General features: G+C 45.3%; 1 long non-coding RNA gene across 1 annotated transcript in view; it reads left to right on the top strand.

The window, feature by feature from the left end:
• Nucleotides 1-15280: 15280 nt before the first annotated feature.
• The window catches only part of LOC130267228 (uncharacterized), a 39879-nt gene continuing 35132 nt past the window's right edge, over nt 15281-20027 (top strand). The window contains exon 1 of the long non-coding RNA XR_008843108.1: nt 15281-15364. This is a non-coding gene — a long non-coding RNA (uncharacterized LOC130267228). The remainder of the gene's footprint in view (nt 15365-20027) is intronic.

The following is a 20027-nucleotide window of genomic DNA, read 5'->3' as shown; positions in this document are numbered from 1 at the left end:
TACTGCCCTGTAGAGTTGAGCTACATATGGGACCCCCATTCCCCCTGACTCCTTGCAACGGATCAGGAGAACATGGGGTAAACATGTTTTTTTGCCTTACCACAGGAATGAGTGGAATAAGCGTTTCCATTGCTGGAGATGGTGGGCAGGTAGAACAATAGGAACCATCCTAAAGATATACAACACAGATGGGATAATATAGGTTTGAAGTAAATTTCTATGCCACATAAAGGAGAGGTAGGGTAACTTATTGTCACGATTCGACTGGCTGGAGGTGGATCCTCTGTGCCAGAGAGGGATTGGCGTGGACCGTGTCGGTGGACCGGTTCTAAGTTGCTACTGGTATTCACCAGAGCCCGCCGCAAAGCGGGATGGTCTTGCAGCGGCGGTAGCAACCAGGTCGTATCCACTGGCAATGGCTCAACCTCTCTGACTGCTGAGATAAGCGCGGTACAATGGAGTAGACAAGAGCAAGGTCGGACGTAGCAGAAGGTCAGGGCAGGCAGCAAGGATCGTAGTCAGGGGCAACGGCAGGAGGTCTGGAACACAGGCTAGGAACACACAAGGAAACGCTTTCACTGGCACAATGGCAACAAGATCCGGCAAGGGAGTGCAGGGGAAGTGAGGTATAAGTAGGGAAGTGCACAGGTGACGGTACTGATTAAAACCTCATGCGCCAATCAGTGGCGCACCGGCCCTTTAAATCGCAAAGACCTGGCGCGCGCGCCCTAGGGAGCGGGCCGCGCGCGCCGGGACAGCACAGACGGGGAACGGGTCTGGTAAGCGAGTCGGGATGCGCATCGCGAATCGCATCCCGGCTGGGAACATTATCGCAGCGCACCCGGTCGGCAGGTCTGACCGGGGCGCTGCGAATAGGAGAACGCTGTGAGCGCTCCGGGGAGGAGCGGGGACCCGGAGCGCTCGGCGTAACACTTATATTGTTCAATTTGTGTTTTCATTTCATTGAAGAGAGGTATATAGTTAACGGTAAAAAGATTGTCTAGTGAACTGGACAAAATGACACCTAGGTATTTAATGCCTTTCCTCGGCCAGCAGTATGGAGAGGAGGATTTTAAGGATGTCGCCTGATTTGGGGGAAGTTTGACATTTAAGATTTCAGATTTGGTGTAATTTACCTTAACATTTGACAAGGTTCCATATTGCTCTATGAGTGACTGAATTTTAGGGAGAGATTGCTGAGGATTAGTGGTCATGATCAGCAAGTCATCTGCGAATGTCCCCATTAAATGCGTGCGCCCCCCTACTGTGAGCCCCTGAATGCCATCATCCTGGCACAAGGCTTGTAATAATGTTTTCATAACTGAGATATGTAGAGACGGGGGGCAACCCTGTCTCGTCCCGTTGTGGATTGAGAAGGAAGGAGACAGGGTGACATTGATCCTAATTCTGGCCTTTGGGTCTGTATAAAGGGACATTATGGCTCGCACGAAGGGGAGAGGGAAGTTAAATTGAAGTATAGCGGGATGGAGGTAGTCCCAGGCAACCCTATCAAATGCCTTCACGGCATCCGTCCCCAGAAGGAGAAAAGGCGTATTGGTGTGCTTGGCATGATGGATTAAATGTAGTACTCTGTGTGCATTGTCTCTACCCTCCCTGCCCCTTACAAATCCCGTCTGGTCTATATAGAAGAGACCCAATAGGAGCAGCCCAATATGGAGTGAGAGGAGCTTGGCCCAAATCTTTACATTCAAATTGAGCAAAGAAATGGGCCTGTGGTTAGAACAAAGCGTACGGTCTTTGCCCTCTTTACGGAAGATTGTAATGTGTGCTTCTAGTGCCTGGGGTGGTAAAGGCACTCCTGAGGGGAGTGCGTTGCACCACACTGATAAGCGTGGAAGTAGGGTGTGTTTGAATGCTTTTTAATATTGGAGACTAAAGCCATCTGGTCCCGGACTCTTCCCCACCAGGAAAGAGGAAAGGACCTTCCCAAGCTCCTCTTCTGTGCAAGGGCTAAGTAGGGAGGATCCCTCGTCTGCCAAAAGTCCAGGAAGGTGCAACTTGTCCAGAAAGGACTTGATCGCTTGTGTCCTATCTAGGGGTACAGTAGCAGTGGGTGTTAAATTATACAGGGAGGTGTAACAAGCAGAGATGACTGACACAATAGAGGCTGTATCTAGACACTGGTGACCCTCCTCGATCTTTCGAGGTATGAACGTTTTTGCTCTCCACTTCTTAATCATTGCTGACATGAGCCTGCCTCCTTTGTCCCCATGAAGGAAAAGTTTTTGTTTAAAACGGGTGACATTCGCAGCATACTTGCTGTGAAGGGGGTCTCTCAGATCCTTCCGTAACTTGGCTAATTCCCTTAAGACTTCAGAGTCCATGGCTATGGTCGAACATCCAGACATGACTGCCGGCCAAAGCATGTATGTTGGCATGAAAAGGGGGGGGGGGACTGAGCATGAGGGGAAACAGTCCATGCGAGTTAGGATGATGGGCAAAAAAAAACAAAAATGAAATCAAAAAGTATAAAACAATTAGCAAAAACGGTCTTCTGCAGGAACATCTCCGGCAATAGGGTCGTGGCGAGCTTGTAAGCTCGAAAACAAGAGCCCAAAAACAAAAATGTGAGAGTCACATCAGGTCAGCTCCTTCGCCTGCAATTCTTGGGTCTTTTGCGCTGCTTTGCGGGCTTTAGGTGACTTCTGCTTCTCTGCCTTAGACCAAGCCACCAGTTTAGGCAGCGCGTGCAAGCGATGACTCATCTGTACAGGTAGCCATGATGGGATGTCCATCAGCAGTATTGTGAGGGTAATCCCAGAGTTTCTTGAGATCATCTGGAGAGCGTACAGCCAGTCGTTTTCCATCTTTCAATATGGAGAGGCCAAACGGGTAGAGCCAGGTGTAAGGCACCCGCAGTTCTCAAAGCTTTTGCAGAAGCGGGTTCAGGATCCAGTGTTTAGCCAGAGTTGCAGGTGAGATATCTTGAAATAATTGCAGTGGATGGCCTTCGAAGTGTACCGCCTCAGCTTCTCTGTTAGCGGACAAAACAGCCGCAGTCTCCATATAGCTGAGTACAGATCACATCGCAGGGTGGATCTTTAGGAGAAGGCTTCGGGCACAGCGCCCTATGGACTCTCTTAACTACAATGGTTGTCAACCGTTTCTCGCCAGGGAGTGAGGCGAAGATCTGGTGAGACACCGAGAGCAGTGTTTCAGCAGCGTATGATTCAGGTAGGCCTTTTATTCTCACGTTTTTCCTCTGACTTCGGTTTTCTTGGTCCTCCAGAAGCAGGAAGGCTCTAATAAGTTGCTCTTCTTGGTGCCTCAGCTGGTGCGTAGCTGTATCGCAGAACGACATCATCTCTGTAATGGCATCTTCTAAGAACTCACTGCAGTGGCCTATGTGTCTGACATCCGCCTTTATTTCTGCTAGCTCCAAAAGCACCGGGTTGCCTTAGCCACCGCCTGGTGCACGTCTTCTTTATCACTGAACGGGAGAGGATGCTGCGGGTCTCCTCACCTCCCGAGTCCACCCGGTTACTGGGTATGCTGTCCATATCAGACTTGTTTTCTCGCTCAGCCTAACTCACTGGCGCCGATGCCATCTTAGGAGAGGGTGTCGGACTGTGAGCAAACTTTTTACCGAAGTATTTTGCCATGCCAGACTTTTTGCATTTTTTTTTTTTAAATTCGTTTTATTGAAAAGTAAATAACTGTAGACCACAGGCCCATTAAAGTGAACATGAAGCATATCCACAGTACATAGAAAAGGGTCATGAGACCATACATCAATTTACAGAATGTAAGCGACAGGATACTCCAGGTTACATCACATGGTAAACATCGAAGTCATAAAACACTACCCAACTGAGGTAGGGAAACTGAAAACAAAATAGAACAAGAAGGCGAACATTCGCCAAAATTAGCAATCTTATACCATCCCGCGAGGAGCACCAATACTATCACTAGTTAGTGGTACCATCAAATAACCCATGATAAATAATCCCGAAAGGCACCCACGCATCCAAAGAGGTAGAAAAAGAATCGACAAACGTACACAGAAAGAGAAACGAAGGTTAGTAGAGACGACAGATAGCAAGCATAGCATCAATGTATCTTACACTGTCCCAGAGGGGATCACAGAATACGAGCATTGAGTCAAGGGAGAGGAACACCAACCACCCCACACAGAATAAAATTTACCCGGGCACTTCCTATTTTTGTACACTATGTGTGAGAAAGGCAATGTAGCATTTACCATAGCCTTCCATTGAGTCAGGGTAGGAGAGCCGGGGTCCATCCATTTAAGAGCAATAGCCTTCCTGGCCAAGAACAGAGTTTCCCGCAAAAACGTACGTACGTGATGTGTCCATATCTCTTCATCTAAGACACCAAAAAGGCAGATCAAAGGATCAAGAGATAGGGAAGGTTGAGCCAGAGTAGCTAAAAAAGTGAGCACTGCATGCCAGAAAGCTGCGATATATGGGCAAGCCCAAATCAAATGCCAAAAGTCTGCCCTGGCAGCGCTACAACGATGACAAGCATTGGAGTCCGAACGACCCATTCTATGGAGCCTTAAAGGAGTGATATAACTATAGTGTATAATGTTCAATTGGATCAATTTATTATTCGCCGCCGGGGACACTAACATGTGGGAGGAAAAAATGTCCTCCCATACATCCTTAGTCAAATTAGGGATATGGGATTCCCAATGCCGGACCGCCGGTACTGGATTGCGGGAGTTCTTGGCCTGAATAAGGTGCGTGTACAGGATGGACACCAGCCCCCTGGGACCCTGTGACTTCAGAACCCCAATGAGGGGAAACGCTGATATCAATGGGCTCCCAATGGGGAACTGGGCATTCAGGGCGTGTCGGAGCTGGAGGTATTTAAAAAAACTGTTTCTGGGAAGAGCATGACTGGATTGCAACTGATCAAATGAACAGAGCACATTGTCACGATAAACATGCCCCAAGGTGAGCACCCCCGCGTTCTGCCAGAAGACTGGGTCCAGAGCATCGCTCACTTGAGGAAGTTGAGGATTATGCCATAGAGGGGTATCCTCAGCGATGTCAGCATATCCATATATCCCCTTAACAGCCCGCCACACCTTTATAGCCAGCTTATGAAGTTGGAGATAAGCTCTACCACCCAGGACAGGACTATCTAGCAGCATCCTAAGGGACATTATCGGGACAGACCTAGCTAGGGACTGTTCGGAGTCCGGCACCACATCCCCAGAGATCCAGTGCCTGATATACCGAAGTTGACCGGCCAAATAATATAAATAAAAATCAGGGAGTGACATTCCCGCCGCCAACTTGGGGCGTTGTAACGTGGTTAGCCGAATTTTAGGTCTATTGGGGCCCCAAATAAATGGTGAAAGAAGGGAGTGAAGAGAATCAAAGAAGTGTCTAGGTACAGGCACTGAGGCATGCTCCAGCGCATGAAGGCACTTAGGTAAGACAATGAGTTTAATAAGATTGATACGGCCAGCGACCGACAATGGGAGCGTGGTCCACACCCGGAACTTCGCTTTAACATAAGGAAGTAGAGTGAGTATGTTGGCGGACAGGTCAAGCAAAGGATCTCTGTGAATGTGCACCCCCAAATACTTAAATGAGGAAACCACCGGGAGGCCATTCATTACCGGGGGCCAATCCCTAGACAGAAGCGGCATCACTGCAGACTTAGTCCAGTTGATGAGTAGACCAGAGAAATACCCAAATCGGTCCATGAGTGTCATGACATAAGGTAGCATCAATGTAGGGTCAGAGAGGAATAACACCATATCATCGGCATAGAGGCCTATGCGCTCCTCCCGGCCCCCTGTAGACATACCTCGGAAGCCAGGATCCTGCCGAATGCGGAGGGCGAGGGGCTCCACTGCCACCGCAAACAGAAGCGGGGACAAGGGACACCCCTGACGTGTGCCCCGGCCGAGAGCAAATGGGGAGGAACACACACCATTCACCAGGATCTGGGCCTGCGGGCATCTGTACAGGAGGGACACCCATTTTCTAAAATTAGGACCAAAACCAAATTTAACAAGGGTAGCCTGCAAATAACCCCATTCCACGGAATCAAAGGCCTTGGCGGCGTCCAGCGACGCCAAAGCCCAATCTCCCCCCAGAGCGTTACCCACCTGGACAGCCGCCTGTACCCTACGGATGTTATCGGATGTGGATTTGCCAGGCATAAAGCCGGATTGATCTGGGTGAATTATGGATAGGATTACCTTGTTCAATCGGTTAGCTAAAACTTTCGTAAGCACCTTATAATCCAGATTCAGCAGCGAAATGGGTCTGTAAGAACCGCACTCCACAGGATTTTTATCAGGTTTTAGGAGGACAACTATGGTTGCCTCATACATAGAGGCTGGTAGAATACCATCCTCAAATGCCCGTTCAAACATTGCAAGCAGGGAAGGAAGGAGCATGTCGGAATATCGCAAGTAAATCTCCAGTGGAAGGCCATCAGGGCCCGGAGATTTACCCTTAGTCATGGACTTTTTGCATTTTAACAGAGCCAGGGGTGTCCCCCATCCGATTCTTGTCCTCATTGCCCATGAAAACGGGTGGAAAGGGCTCTTTTAAGCAGGTTTATTGCTCGGCTGTGGAGAGCTGCTTTCTCAAGCGGCCATCCAGCTCCGCGGTCATGCTCCGCCCCCTACACTTTCATTTTTGACCTTTTTGCTATTAATATAGTTAAAGAACATTTTGGGGTTAGTTTTACTCTCTTTGGAAATAAGTCTTTCTGCCTCTATTTTTGCGGCTTTTTTTTTTTTTTTTTTTACATATTTTAAATTTTTCACTATACCTTTTTATTGCTTCTTCACTGCTGTCCTGTTTTAGTAGTTTAAATGCTTAATTTTAGTTTAAATAATTTTTTTTTCATTTAATGCCCCCTTAATATTTTTATTCATCCACATTGGTTTTCTTTTATTCCTGACCCTTTTATTCCCATAAGGTATATATCTCTTACAGTGAGAATTTTAAATATTCTTAAAAGTCTCCCATTTAGTGTCAGTATTTTTGTTTTTGAGGACATTATCCCATTTTAAATTGTTAAAGGACATCTGCAATGAATTAACACATATCCCCTATCCACAGGATAGGGGAGAAGTGTTTGATCGCAGGGGGTCCGACCGCTGGGACCTCCCGCGATCTCCCAAATGGTCCCTGGCATTGCTGCTCTGTGAGAGCGGCTAATGCGCGTATCGTTGATCTCAGTGAGGTTGACGATACGCCCCTCCATGCCCCATCCCCATACAGTGCTATTGGAGAGGCGGGGAGGTACAAACGCTGCCTCCTCGCCTCTCTCATAGAGGTACATGAAGGAGGCATGTCGGCTGCAACGTGACGCTGCGGCTGGCACGCCTCCTGCACAGGAGAGCCGCGGCAGAGCCGTGTCCCCATGCAGGAGATCGTGGGGGGGGGGGGTCCCAGCTTTCAGACCCCCTGCGTTCAAACCCCCGCGATCCTGTGGATAGGGGATAAGTGTTAATTCGCTACAGATGGCCTTCAAGGGCTTCTCTGAGTTGTTCAAACTTTGCCTTCCTAAAGTTCATTGTTTTTGTGGCCCCTCGAGTGGTTCCCTTATTGAAGAACAAGTTATAATGTATTATATTAGGATCACTATTCCATAGGTATCCTTCTATCTGTACATTGGTTACTCTGTCAGGTCTGTTGGTTAATATTCAATCTAGTAGGGCGCCCCCTCTGGTCCGACCCAGATAATTGTCTTTAGCTATAGTCAGAAACCTGTTTCCTTTATGAGATTCACAAGTCTCAGTCTCCTAGTTGATATCAGCATAGTTAAAGTCCCCCATTATTATCATATCATTTTGATTTGCTGCCTTGTTTATTTGCCTCAGTAATTGATCTTCTGCCTCTTCCATTATGTTTGGTGGCTTGTAGCAAACCCCTATCAGAATTTTTTTATTTTTTATCTCCATATAATTCTACCGATAATGACTCCACATTATCTTTCCCTCCCGTATATCCTCCCGCAGTGCGGCCTTCAGACTGGATTTTACATAAAGACAAACTCCTCCCCCATTCAGTTTTGTTCGATACTTCCTGAATAGACTATAACCCTGAATGTTGACCGCCCAGTCATAGCTATTGTACAACCATGTCTCTGTTATACCCACTATGTCATAATTTTCCTCAACTCCAGTTTGTCAGTTTTTTTGGTCAGACTTTTGGCATTAGTCAACATGCAATTCAAAGGTGTATGTTTTTTTTTCTCCTATGAAGCCTATCCCTATTCTAACCCTCCACTCCACCCCCAAATACATTACTATCTACCCCTCTATGTTGCTGGGTCCCACCCCCAGTCCCTAGTTTAAACACTCCTCCACCCTTCTAGCCATCTTCTCCCCAAGCACAGCTGCACCCTCCCCATTGAGGTGCAACCCGTCCCTATGGTAGAGCCGGAAACCGACAGCGAAGTCGGCCCAGTTCTCCATGAACTCAAACCCCTCCTTCCTATACCAGCTTCTGAGCCACTTTTTTACCTCCCTGATATCCCTCTGCCTCTCTGGTGCGGCTTGTGGTACAGGTAATATTTCAGAAAATATTACCTTGGATGTCTTTGCCTTAAAGGGGTACTCCGGCGCTAAGACATCTTATCCCCTATCCAAAGGATAGGGGATAAGATGCCTGATCATGGGGGTCCCGCCGCTTGGGACCCCCGTGATCTTCCACGCTGCACCCCGTTAGAATCAGCCCCTTGAGCGTGCTCGCTCCGGGTCTGATTACTGGCGATCATGGGGATGGAGCATAGTGACATTACGGCTCCACCCCTGTGTGATGTCACGCTCCGCCCCCTCAATGCAAGCCCATAGGCATTGATGGCAGAATCTTCCAGAATCTGGTGGGAGGCGACAATGTTTTTTGTTGATTTCAAAGAACAATTCACAGATTATGCCCTCCTTTGTGCAATATTCATTGATGATATCCTAATTTTGTTGCACGGAATGGTATCATCATTCAATGAATTTATCCAATCCCTGAATGGGAATGTCATAGGACTACACTTTATTTTTGAAACTCATGAGACAAAACTATCATTTTGGCCATCTGTATACAGAAGGACGGCTGTGGCGGACTACAGGCAACCATACATAGGAAGGCCACCAATGGACTCCCGAGGGGACAGTATCTCCGCCTCAGGAGGAATTGCTCTGAACAACAGGATTTCTTGAGAGAGGCTAAGAAACTGAGAAATCGGTTTAAAAGTAGGGGGTATCCGGAGCATGTACTGACATCAGCTTATAAACATGCTATTATGACATCTAGGAACTCCTTACTCACCCCTAAACAGCAAGAAACAGGCTTTAACACCTCCCGCATAATTGCTACCTTCGAGGCTACCTATCTGCTATCAAGGTTCTTTTACCATGTGAGAAATCCTAAGTAGACACTGGAACATATTATGCATGGACCAAGATGTTCGGAATATCATTTCGGAGTTCCCCCAAATAACATATAGAAGGGGTTGCAACATTGGGAATTTAGTTACCCCTAGTCATTTGACACCTGATATAACAGCACAGGAGACCTGGCTGAATAGATAATATAATGCGAACGGATGTGTTTACAAATGATTCCACAGGGGAAAGAATAAAAATGAGAGACTTTATAAATAGTGCCGAGCTTTTATCTATCTAGCTACCTGTGATTGCTCGCTGAAATACATTGGGAAAACCTCTAGAGAATTTTAAAAAATGCATTTTGGAGTACCTAGGGGACATCAGGCATGGCCATGACACCTCTGTGGCGAGACACATTAATGAGATGCATGGAGGGGATGCTAGGTCTCTTAGATTCATTGGCATAGAAAAAGTCAAACCAATGGCAAGTGGGGGGGGGATATTGACCACATACTGCTCCAAAAAGAATTCAGATGGATCTATAGGCTTGGCACAACTGCCCCCAGAGAACTAAGACCATTTAAATTTTGCGTGTTTTTTGCGTGTTGCATGTATAACTTCTAGTTTTATTAGTGGTGCCCCCCCCCCCCTTTTCAGAACAGTGAGCCCTAGGTAGAGAGTTGAGACCGTAGTGGGTCTACAGTTAGTCTCACCGTTAGACAGCTTTGGAGTAGGTTAGTAGGAGGTTCAGGAGTGGGGCCACACTTTTTAGGGTGTCATACCCTGCCTAGGTTTAGGGGTTATACTGGTTACACCAGGGACAGTTCAGGCACTCTAGACCCATGTTCCACCCCTATCCCTTATGCTAGCTAGAGACCCCAGGAGGGGCCACCATTATTTATTTATTTATTTATTTAATTTACCTTTGGTACATAGAAATTGAGGTCCCTTGGTCCTCCACAGTCGTCCTCTGTGTAAAACATAAAATAAAATAAAAAACATACGTCTTTGTAATTCTTATTTACAATCAAATAATTGCATATTTGCTAGGAGCCGCTTCCACAAAGCTGCAGTAATTTAGTGTTCCCTTTTAATCCTATAGGAAAACGGGGATGCAGCATCATATTTAGTCATTTGTTTTCCATCAATAGTAAGTCTGGCAAAATATGTCACTGTGAGAGACATTAATCAATGTCCCTATGTTATTCCTAACATCATTTGTGATACATATTTATTATGCACTTTCTTTTATTTTGCATATATCATATATTGATCGTTGATCACCTGAAAATTGCGCTGTGGGCTTAAAGTGTACCTGTCGCCAACAAAAACTTTTGATATAATGTAGATTATACCATTATTTGTATATTTGTAATATACATTGATTTAAAAATATGTTTATTTTTGGGTGACAAAAATGCTGTCTCTGCAGCTATTGCCAGTTTGTGTCTATGAGGAGTCCAAATACAGGAAGTGAGGGCAGGACAAGCAGTGGTCTGTGCAGGCTCCTTGATTGTCAATCATCCTGCTGTGTGAGCCGGGGGCTTATAATAGAGCCTCAGTGTGCAAAGCCCTGCTTGTCCTCAGTGCACAGAGCCCTGCTTGTCCACCCACACTTCCTGTATTTGGACTCCTCATAGAGACACACAGTCAATAGCTGTAGGGACAAAAGTATACAAATTTTTTAACCAATGTATATTACAAATATACATATAATGGCATTATCTACATTATATAAAACGTTTTTGTTGATGACAGGTGCACTTTAACATTAGTCCTAATATAGGTAATTTCTCATTTTAATATACCTAATACACCTAAAATACATATATACTGGTAGTATCCGGCACTTAGTTCTGCAACCCAGCCGGTCCTCTGGCTCTGAGTGCAAGGTAGCGATCGCAGTACCTGACTGCTCCCGCCACTGCAGTTTTGAGCCCCGGCGAAAAACACTGGACCAGCAGGAGATCGGGAGTAGGCTAGGATTTGGCATGTTGAATCCAGTTCTTTATCAGGTCACCGGAATATGTATTGTGATGGGGCTTTTAGTATACTTTATTGCAGATTATCTATGGAGGCTACTGTGGCCTTGAGTGATAACAGCATATGTGCTAAGTGCAGTACAATTGGTTTCCTTCCAGGTTGTATTATATCGGGGCCCTCTCCTTTGTTTTTTACAGGTGACCAGGACCTCTACCATGATACTCCTGACATACATATATATATAATTTTAACCTCAGTAGGTTTAATCGGCTACATTTTAATAATTTTGTATATTAATGTTTTACTCACCTGTGCACCGGAACTATTCAGGTGACCACGCTCACCTGCAAATAAAAATGCAAAGTGCGATGACGTATTCAGAGGCCGGAAGAAGCACATACGGCGCAAAATTGCCGGTAATCGCCTCACTTCTGAGTGCTATGCACCTGATGCTGCCCTGAACTGCATTTCCATACATATCAGCCTGATGGTTTACACATATCAGCTTGAGTTCTGCAATAATGCTCTAATAATATGTGAATTAAGCATGTGATAACCTCTGACATAAGTGTTTCCCCTGAAGACGCCAAGCAAATTCGGTAGTAAGGCATTGGAAATTGACATATATTCCACTTTTCGGTGTTGACAGATAATAGTGCTCCAGTGATTACCCATTACCAAATGTTTAAAAACTTGACTGGGATCAAGTCAAGATTTTAAACATCTGGTAATGGGTAATCACTGGAGCACTATTATTTTGGTGATATGTTTTAACCAGAGTCATTAAAGGTTACGTTTTAGGCATCCCTCCCCCCCCCCCCCCCCCCCCCCCCCACACACACACTGATACTATAGATGTTATTTTGGTTCTATCAATTGGCAAGGTAGAAAATCATTTCTACACAGCATAATACTAAACACAGACAGCACCACCTGACTGTGCTCCTTTTCTGGAAGTTTTTTTTTTTTAACCTACAGTTTTGCCAACACCTAAGCTGATCAGACCAGCAGGCCTACATCTGCTACATTTGAAAGGTGTCTTGCCCCTACCTCAGCTACACCCTTCTTCGTTGTCACTATCACTACCTTCTTGCTTTAAACATGTCACCTCCTCCTTAACTTGCTCCCACATCTTGTCCAAGACTACATCTTTATCATCAAACTCCTCCTCATTGTCTCCTCCACTCATCTCTACCAGTCAACCAGTCCACAAGGACTTTGCTATCCTCTATAAACAATGCAACCCTTGGAAGACTGTGAGAACTCTTGTTTGCTGACGTGGCTGCTGCTTCTGACACCAGGGACCTGGCTGCTGCTGCCACCAACATTCTTACTTGCAGAGGACATGGCAGATGTGCTCTGTCCACTGCCCTGTCTAACAATTCCTTTACCAGACATATTTTTTTGTAAAAGCTTTGGATATTTTTTTTTATCTTTTCAGGGTAATTTCTCACTCACCTACTAGTCAACTCTCACTGTCAGTGCTTTGAACTGTGTTATGTTACACACAAGTAGAAATAATTAACTACACATAAATGGCACTTAGATGGCAAAGCATTGTTCGATTTGAACGCCTTTAACTGCATTGTTATGTTACCCGCAGGTAGGAAAAATATGTGTGATTAAATTAGCAACTACACGTAACTGACACTTAGATGGCGTAGCCATATTCGATTGGAATGCCTTTAACTGCATTATTATGTTTCACACAGGATGGAAAGACTATGTGAGAATTAACTACATGCAACTGACATTGGTGACGCTAAAATACAAATCAGCCCACAGCTTTGCTCAGTTTGCTTGATATTTGTATGTGCACTGTCTTTAGGAATGCCTTAATCTGGTTGTTCCGGTGGTAGTGTACATCCCTTTGGGAACAATTCATGTCAGGCATGTGTTTCTTATTTATTGTAACATAGTAATATAGTTCATAAGGTTGAAAAAAGACCAGAGTCCATCAAGTTCAACCTATAACCCTAATAAGTCCCTATTGAGTTGAGTTGATCAAGAGGAAGGCAAAAAACCCTCACACTAGAGGTAAAAAGGGAAAAAATTCCTTCCCGACTCCAAATATGGCATAATATATCAGAATAAATCCCTGGATCAACCTTCTGTCCCTATAAATCTAGTATACATAACCAGTAATGTTATTACTCTCCGAAAATGCATCCAGCCCCTTTTTGAACTCTATTACAGAGTTCACCATGACCACCTCCTCCACGAGAGAATTCCACAGTCTCACTGCTCTTACAGTAAAGAACCCCCATCTGTGCTGGTGTAGAAACCTTCTTTCCTCTAGACGTAGAGGATGCCCCCTTGTTATTGATACAGTCCTGGGTATAAATAGATCATGGGAGAGATATCTGTACTGTCTCCTGATATATTTATACATAGTTATTAGGTCTCCCCTAAGCCTTCTTTTTTCTAAACTAAATAACCCTAATTCTGATAATCTTTCTGGGTACTGTAGTCCTCCCCGTATTACTCTGGTTGCCCATCTTTGAACCCTCTTCAGCTCCACTATATCTTTCTTGTACACTGGTGCCCAGTACTGTACACAATATTCTAAGTGTGGTCTAACTAGTGATTTGTACAGCGGTAGAATCATTTCCTTGTCGTGGGCATCTATGCCCCTATTGATGCACCCCGACACTGGTCACTACAGCTAAATTTACTGTTAACTAAGACTCCTAAGTCCTTTTCCATGTCAGTCGTCCCAAGTGTTCTCCCATTTAATAAATAATACCAGTCCAGATTTTTCTTCCCCATGTGCATTACCTTACATCTATCAGTGTTGAACCGCATCTGCCACTTCCCAGCCCAAACCTCCAACCTATCCAGATCCATTTGGAACAGTGCACTGTCCTCTATAGTGTTTACCACTTTACAGAGTTTAGTGTCATCTGCAAAGATTGCTACTTTACTATTCAACCCCTCTACAAGGTCATTAATGAATATATTAAATAGGACAGGACCCAAGACGGACCCCTGTGGTACCCCACTAGTAACAGTCACCCAATCAGAATAAGTACCATTAATAACCACCCTCTGTTTCCTATCAATGAGCCAGTTTCTTACCCACTTGCACACATTCTCCCCCAGCCCCTTATTGTGATATTATTGAGCACATTCCCAGGTTAAAATTCTCATGAAATTTTGGAGCTTTTCACAAAGAAACCCTGCAAGTATTGATGGAAATTTTCCACTATCATAACATAGAATATGTCACAAAAAATGATCTCAGAATTAGTAAGATAGGTAAAAACATCCCTGAGTTAATTTAAATAATATAAATGTAATATATTAAGTGACACAGGTCAGATTTGAAAAATGTGGCTGTTCCTTTAGGACTAAACAGGCTTCGTCTATAAGGGGATACATATAAACTAATACAGGAACATACATACATATAGCCACATACAGACACATAAATACACAAGTACAGATACATCCACATTGTATAATACAACCATAATACATACATACAAGTTCATTGCAGTGAAGTAGGCAGTGGAGAGCTTTCAAGATGTGAGGCCTGGAGAAACACCCCATGTGCCATTTCATCACCCCCCTTCATCATCTCCTGTGGCATTTCATCACCCCTCTTTTGTACCACCTTTGCCATTTCATCACCCCCTTTGCCATTTAATGGTCACACATCTGGCCTCTGAATATCCTGTGTCTCTACATCCCATTTCACAGCAGGCCCAGGCTCAGAGGCTACCACTTAGATCTGATGTCTCCTGGCGAGTGGCATCCTCCTGCTCTGCTCCTCAGGTTGAATGTCAGGGGCATTACAAATCCTAAGTCCAACAGACACCACTGCTCACTGACTTAAACTGCCATCCAGCATCTTGTCACTTTAAGATCAGGCAGCCTGGATCATGCCTACTTAAGAATAGGGACCTGCAGCAGCCAAATAGAATAGTCCTGCGACACATCTGCAGACTGCCACAGACACACAAATGTGTCACGACACACAATTGTAAAACTTTATTGTCTTCTACAAGCAACATTTACATATTTTGTCTGCACAAGGTGTGTTCCATGAAGATTAATATAACTTTAAAATTTGGAAGGATGCACAAGTGATCCATATAAAGAGGACGCAACAGTACAGGTTGAACTCATTTTCAATGTTTTGCTCCTACATGAAACATGTTAAAACCGCTGATTTTCAGATTATACGGTAAAAGAAATGTAATGACAGTAAACAAAATGTTCTTCTGCCTATTCGCCTTTACATTTTATTCATATCAATAAATTCAAATTAGTTTAAAATGCAGAAGGACATAAAGTGTAATTAAATAAAATACATTAAAGAAATTACAGTGGTTGTGCCAGAAGTAACAAATCAGACACTAGAAAACAAAAGAGCTTGAATCTGATTGGTCCTTATTAAAGTGTTTTATTTGCATTCATTTGTATGCATTGCATATAACACATGGTGACTTCCACTATTAAGACTTCCACGTGGCTGGTTTACCAAAATGTTACAGCCCATGGGAAAAAAAATGTGCAGTAGTGTGTGTAAATACTGTAAATGTCTTTCATCACTCTCCATTTGTCTGTAACAATAATGATTCACATTTTTTTCTTTCTGGTCCATATCTGCAATATTAACATTGCATACCATTATGGCTGCATACTTTGTGGTTAACTCTTTTCATGTCACCACAAGTTCTATTAGTCCTTTAATGTATGCTTCCTATTTATCAACATACAAAAACAGAATTAACACTGATGAAAACATAACTAAGGAAAAGGAAATAACCCTAACTGCTTTTGTCGCTCCATTTAACAAAAAATGTGGTCTTCACCTCAGTCTCATTCACGGCAGACATTATCTGCGTGCTATAAACACACGTTATCTTGGTCCTTTTTTGAAAATTTTCCATGTTTTTAGAGGAAGAAAAACAAGCTAGTCACAATGTCTGTTGAGCTTAATTTAATTTTTATGGTGACAGTATTATCTGATTTAGTTGATATTGTGCATTTTATAACGTTACATAAGAGGTTGTAATTCGTTATGTGACATCATCCTAACATTATGTCCAAAATTTAATACAGATTAAATGGATGAAATGCAATGTAGCAGTCAGCATAGTTACATGTGTGGCACTGCTGCTTCTTATGACTAAAAATCCCTGGTCTTTATGTAAAGAAGAGTTAACCCTTAGTAACCTAAATTTGCCACTTACAAAAAAACATTATAAGCATTTGCTTGTAAGAAGTGTTGATTGAACTTTTTTGTGTTAAGTACTATAAAGTTATCACCAAATAAACATATTTCCGGAAAACCTGGTAAAAGTGGTGTATACCACCAAATTATATTTATATTTACAGAAAAAAATACCTTAGTAACAGACAAGGGAAAGTGCACACAGACATATCAATAATTCCTAAATATATCTTTATTAAATTAACATAATAAAATACATATAAAACAATGGGACTATATGGACACCACAGCAGTGGTGGATCCAGGGGGGGGGGCAACGGGGCAATTGCCCCCCCCCCCCCCCCCCCGAGATTGCAGCATGCAGCACCCGCCCCACCACCTTGCATGGTGGAGCCGAAGCTGTAAACTCCAGCTCCACCATTCACTAAACTTTCACACACTGTGATTACACAGTGTGTGAGCTGCGGGGACACGATCCACTAGAGGCAGGCGCGATGACGTCACATCATCGCGCCGGCGCCTAGAGATCCTGTCCCCGCAGCCCGCATACTGTAAGTACTCAGAGTATGCTCAGGGCCCAGGGGATTTGGGGAACTATATCGTATAGGAGGAGGGGGAGGGGGATTTAAAAACTTGGGAAAAGGGAATATTTAATGTGAGGGGCTACAGGGCAAAGCACAGGGGGCATTATATGGGAAGAGCACATGGCACGGGGCCCCCCTGTGCTGTGCCCCTCACATATAATGCCCCCTGTGTGGTGTCCCACACATATAAATTATATGTGAGGGGCACAGCACAGGGGGCATTATATGTGAGGGGCACCGTACAGGGGGCATTATATGTGTGGAGCACAGCACAGGGGGCCTTATATGAAATAATGCCCCCTGTGCTTGGCCATTCACATATAATGCCCCCTGTGCTGTGTCCCACACATATAAATTATGTGTGTGGGGCACAGCACAGGGGGCATTATATGTGAGGGGCACAGCACAGGGGGCATTATATGTGAGGGGTGCATGATGGGGGCATTATATGTGAGGGGCAAAAAATGGGGGCATTATATGTGAAGGGCACAGCACGGGGCATTATATGTGAGGGGCACATGATGGGGACATTATATATGAGGGGCAAAGAACAGGGGCATTAAATGTGAAGGGCGCATGATGGGGGCATTATATGTGAGGGGCAAAGAACGGGGGCATTATATGTGAAGGGCACAGCACAGGGGGCAATATATGTGAGGGGCACAGCACAGAGGGCATTATTATGTGGGGAGAACAGGACGGGTCATAATTATTATATGTAGGGGCACAAGATGGGGGCATTATTACTATATGTGAAGGCACAGAGTGTTTTGTATTTTAGAAGTATAATGTATATGATGAGGAATTTCTGGGGTGGTATGTTTTTTATGGGCCACAAAACATTTGGGTATTTTATTCAGAGGGTGCACTGCACAGCAAGTTATATTCACAGAGTGCAGTGTGTGGTAGTATTAAATTTAGAGAACACAGTGTGTGGTAGTATTATATTCAGAGGGTGCAGTGTGTGATAGTATTATAAACAGAGGGTACGGTGTGTGGTAGTATATTCAGAGAGTGCAGTGTTTGCTAGTATTAAATTTAGAGGGCACAGTGTGTGGTAGTGTTATATTCAGAGGGCACAGTGTGTGGTAGTATTATATTCAGAGAGTGCAGTGTGTGGTAGTATTATATTCAGAGGGTACAGTGTATGGCGGTATTATATTCAGAAGGTACAGTGTGTTGTATATTCAGGAGGTACAGTGTGTCAGAATTATATTCAGAGGGTGTGTGGCGGTATTGTATTAGAAGAATACAGTGTTTGGTAGTATTATATCAGCTGACATAGAAACCATCTGTCACGATGCCGGCTGGCAGGTAGTGGATCCTCTGTGCCAGAGAGGGATGGCGAGGACCGCGCTAGTGGACCGGTTCTAAGCCACTACAGGTTTTCACCAGAGCCCGCCGCAAAGCGGGATGGTCTTGCTGCGGCGGTAGTGACCAGGTCGTATCCACTAGCAACGGCTCACCTCTCTGGCTGCTGAAGATAGGCGAGGTACAAGGGAGTAGGCAGAAGCAAGGTCGGACGTAGCAGAAGGTCGGGGGCAGGCGGCAAGGAACGTAGTCAGGGGCAACGGCAGGAGGTCAGGAACACGGACTAGGAACAGACAAGGGAACTGTCACGATGCCGGCTGGCAGGTAGTGGATCCTCTGTGCCAGAGAGGGATGGCGAGTCAGGTACGGGGACCGGGGTGCGCATCGCGAGCGGGCGCCACCCGCATCGCGAATCGCATCCCGGCTGGAGGCGGAACCGCAGCGCACCCGGTCAGTGGATCTGACCGGGGCACTGCAGCAACAAGGATGAGGCGAGCGCTCCGGGGAGGAACGGGGACCCGGAGCGCTCGACGTAACAGTACCCCCCCCCTTGGGTCTCCCCCTCTTCTTGGGGCCAAAGAACCGGAGGAAAAAAAACTCAATTTTTCCGTGATGAGGTCCGATGCACATTAGGAGGGGTTCTGTGTGAAAACGCACGAGACAGTCCAATCTTTTATTGTAAAAACAATAGATGTAGAGGGGTCTGGCGAGACTGGTCACAGGAACGTAGAACCTGTTGATAAGAGAGGCCAAAAAAAATTTTCCTGCAGATCCGGAATCCAAGAAGAGCATAGTAGAGAAGGAGAAGGTAGAGGCAGATATCCGCACAGGCACAGTAAGGCGTGGAGAAGCAGAGTTGACATCAAGAACTGTGTCACCTTTGTGCGGAGTCAGCGTACGTCTTTCCAGGCGGGGAGGACGGATAGGACAATCCTTCAGGAAGTGTTCGGTACCGGCATAGTACAGGCAAAGATTCTCCATGCGGCGTCGTGTCCTCTCTTGAGGTGTCAAGCAAGACCGGTCAACTTGCATAGCCTCCGCGGCGGGAAGCACAGGAACAGAATGCAGAGGACCAGAGGAGAGAGGAGCCGGAGAGAAAAAACGCTTCGTGCGAACAAAGTCCATATCCAGGCGGAGCTCCAGACGCCATCCGGAAGAACGCATGTCAATGCGAGTGGCTAGATGAATGAGTTCATGTAGGTCAGCAGGAGTCTCTCGTGCGGCCAGAACATCTTTAATGTTGCTGGATAGGCCTTTTTTAAAGGTCGCGCAGAGAACCTCACTATTCCAGGACAACTCGTAAGCAAGAGCACGGAACTGAATGGCGTACTCGCCAACGGAAGAAACACCCTGGGCCAGGTTCAGCAGGGCAATCTCGGCTGAAGAAGCTCGGGCAGGTTCCTCAAAGACACTTCGAATTTCCGAGAAGAAGGAGTGTACAGAGGCAGTGACGGGGTCCTTGCGGTCCCAGAGCGGTGCGGCCCATGACAGGGCTTTTCCAGACAGAAGGCAGAACACGAAAGCCACCTTAGACCTTTCAGTAGGAAACTGGTCCGACATCATCTCCAAGTGCTGGGAACATTGCGAAAGAAAGCCACGGCAATACTTAGAGTCCCCATTAAAT

The sequence above is a fragment of the Hyla sarda genome, chromosome 4 (assembly GCF_029499605.1).
Source record: "Hyla sarda isolate aHylSar1 chromosome 4, aHylSar1.hap1, whole genome shotgun sequence".
In the NCBI taxonomy this organism is placed as follows: Eukaryota; Metazoa; Chordata; class Amphibia; order Anura; family Hylidae; genus Hyla; species Hyla sarda.
The sequence above is the reverse complement of the archived record's forward strand: the minus strand, read 5'-3'. Positions and strand labels throughout refer to the sequence as shown.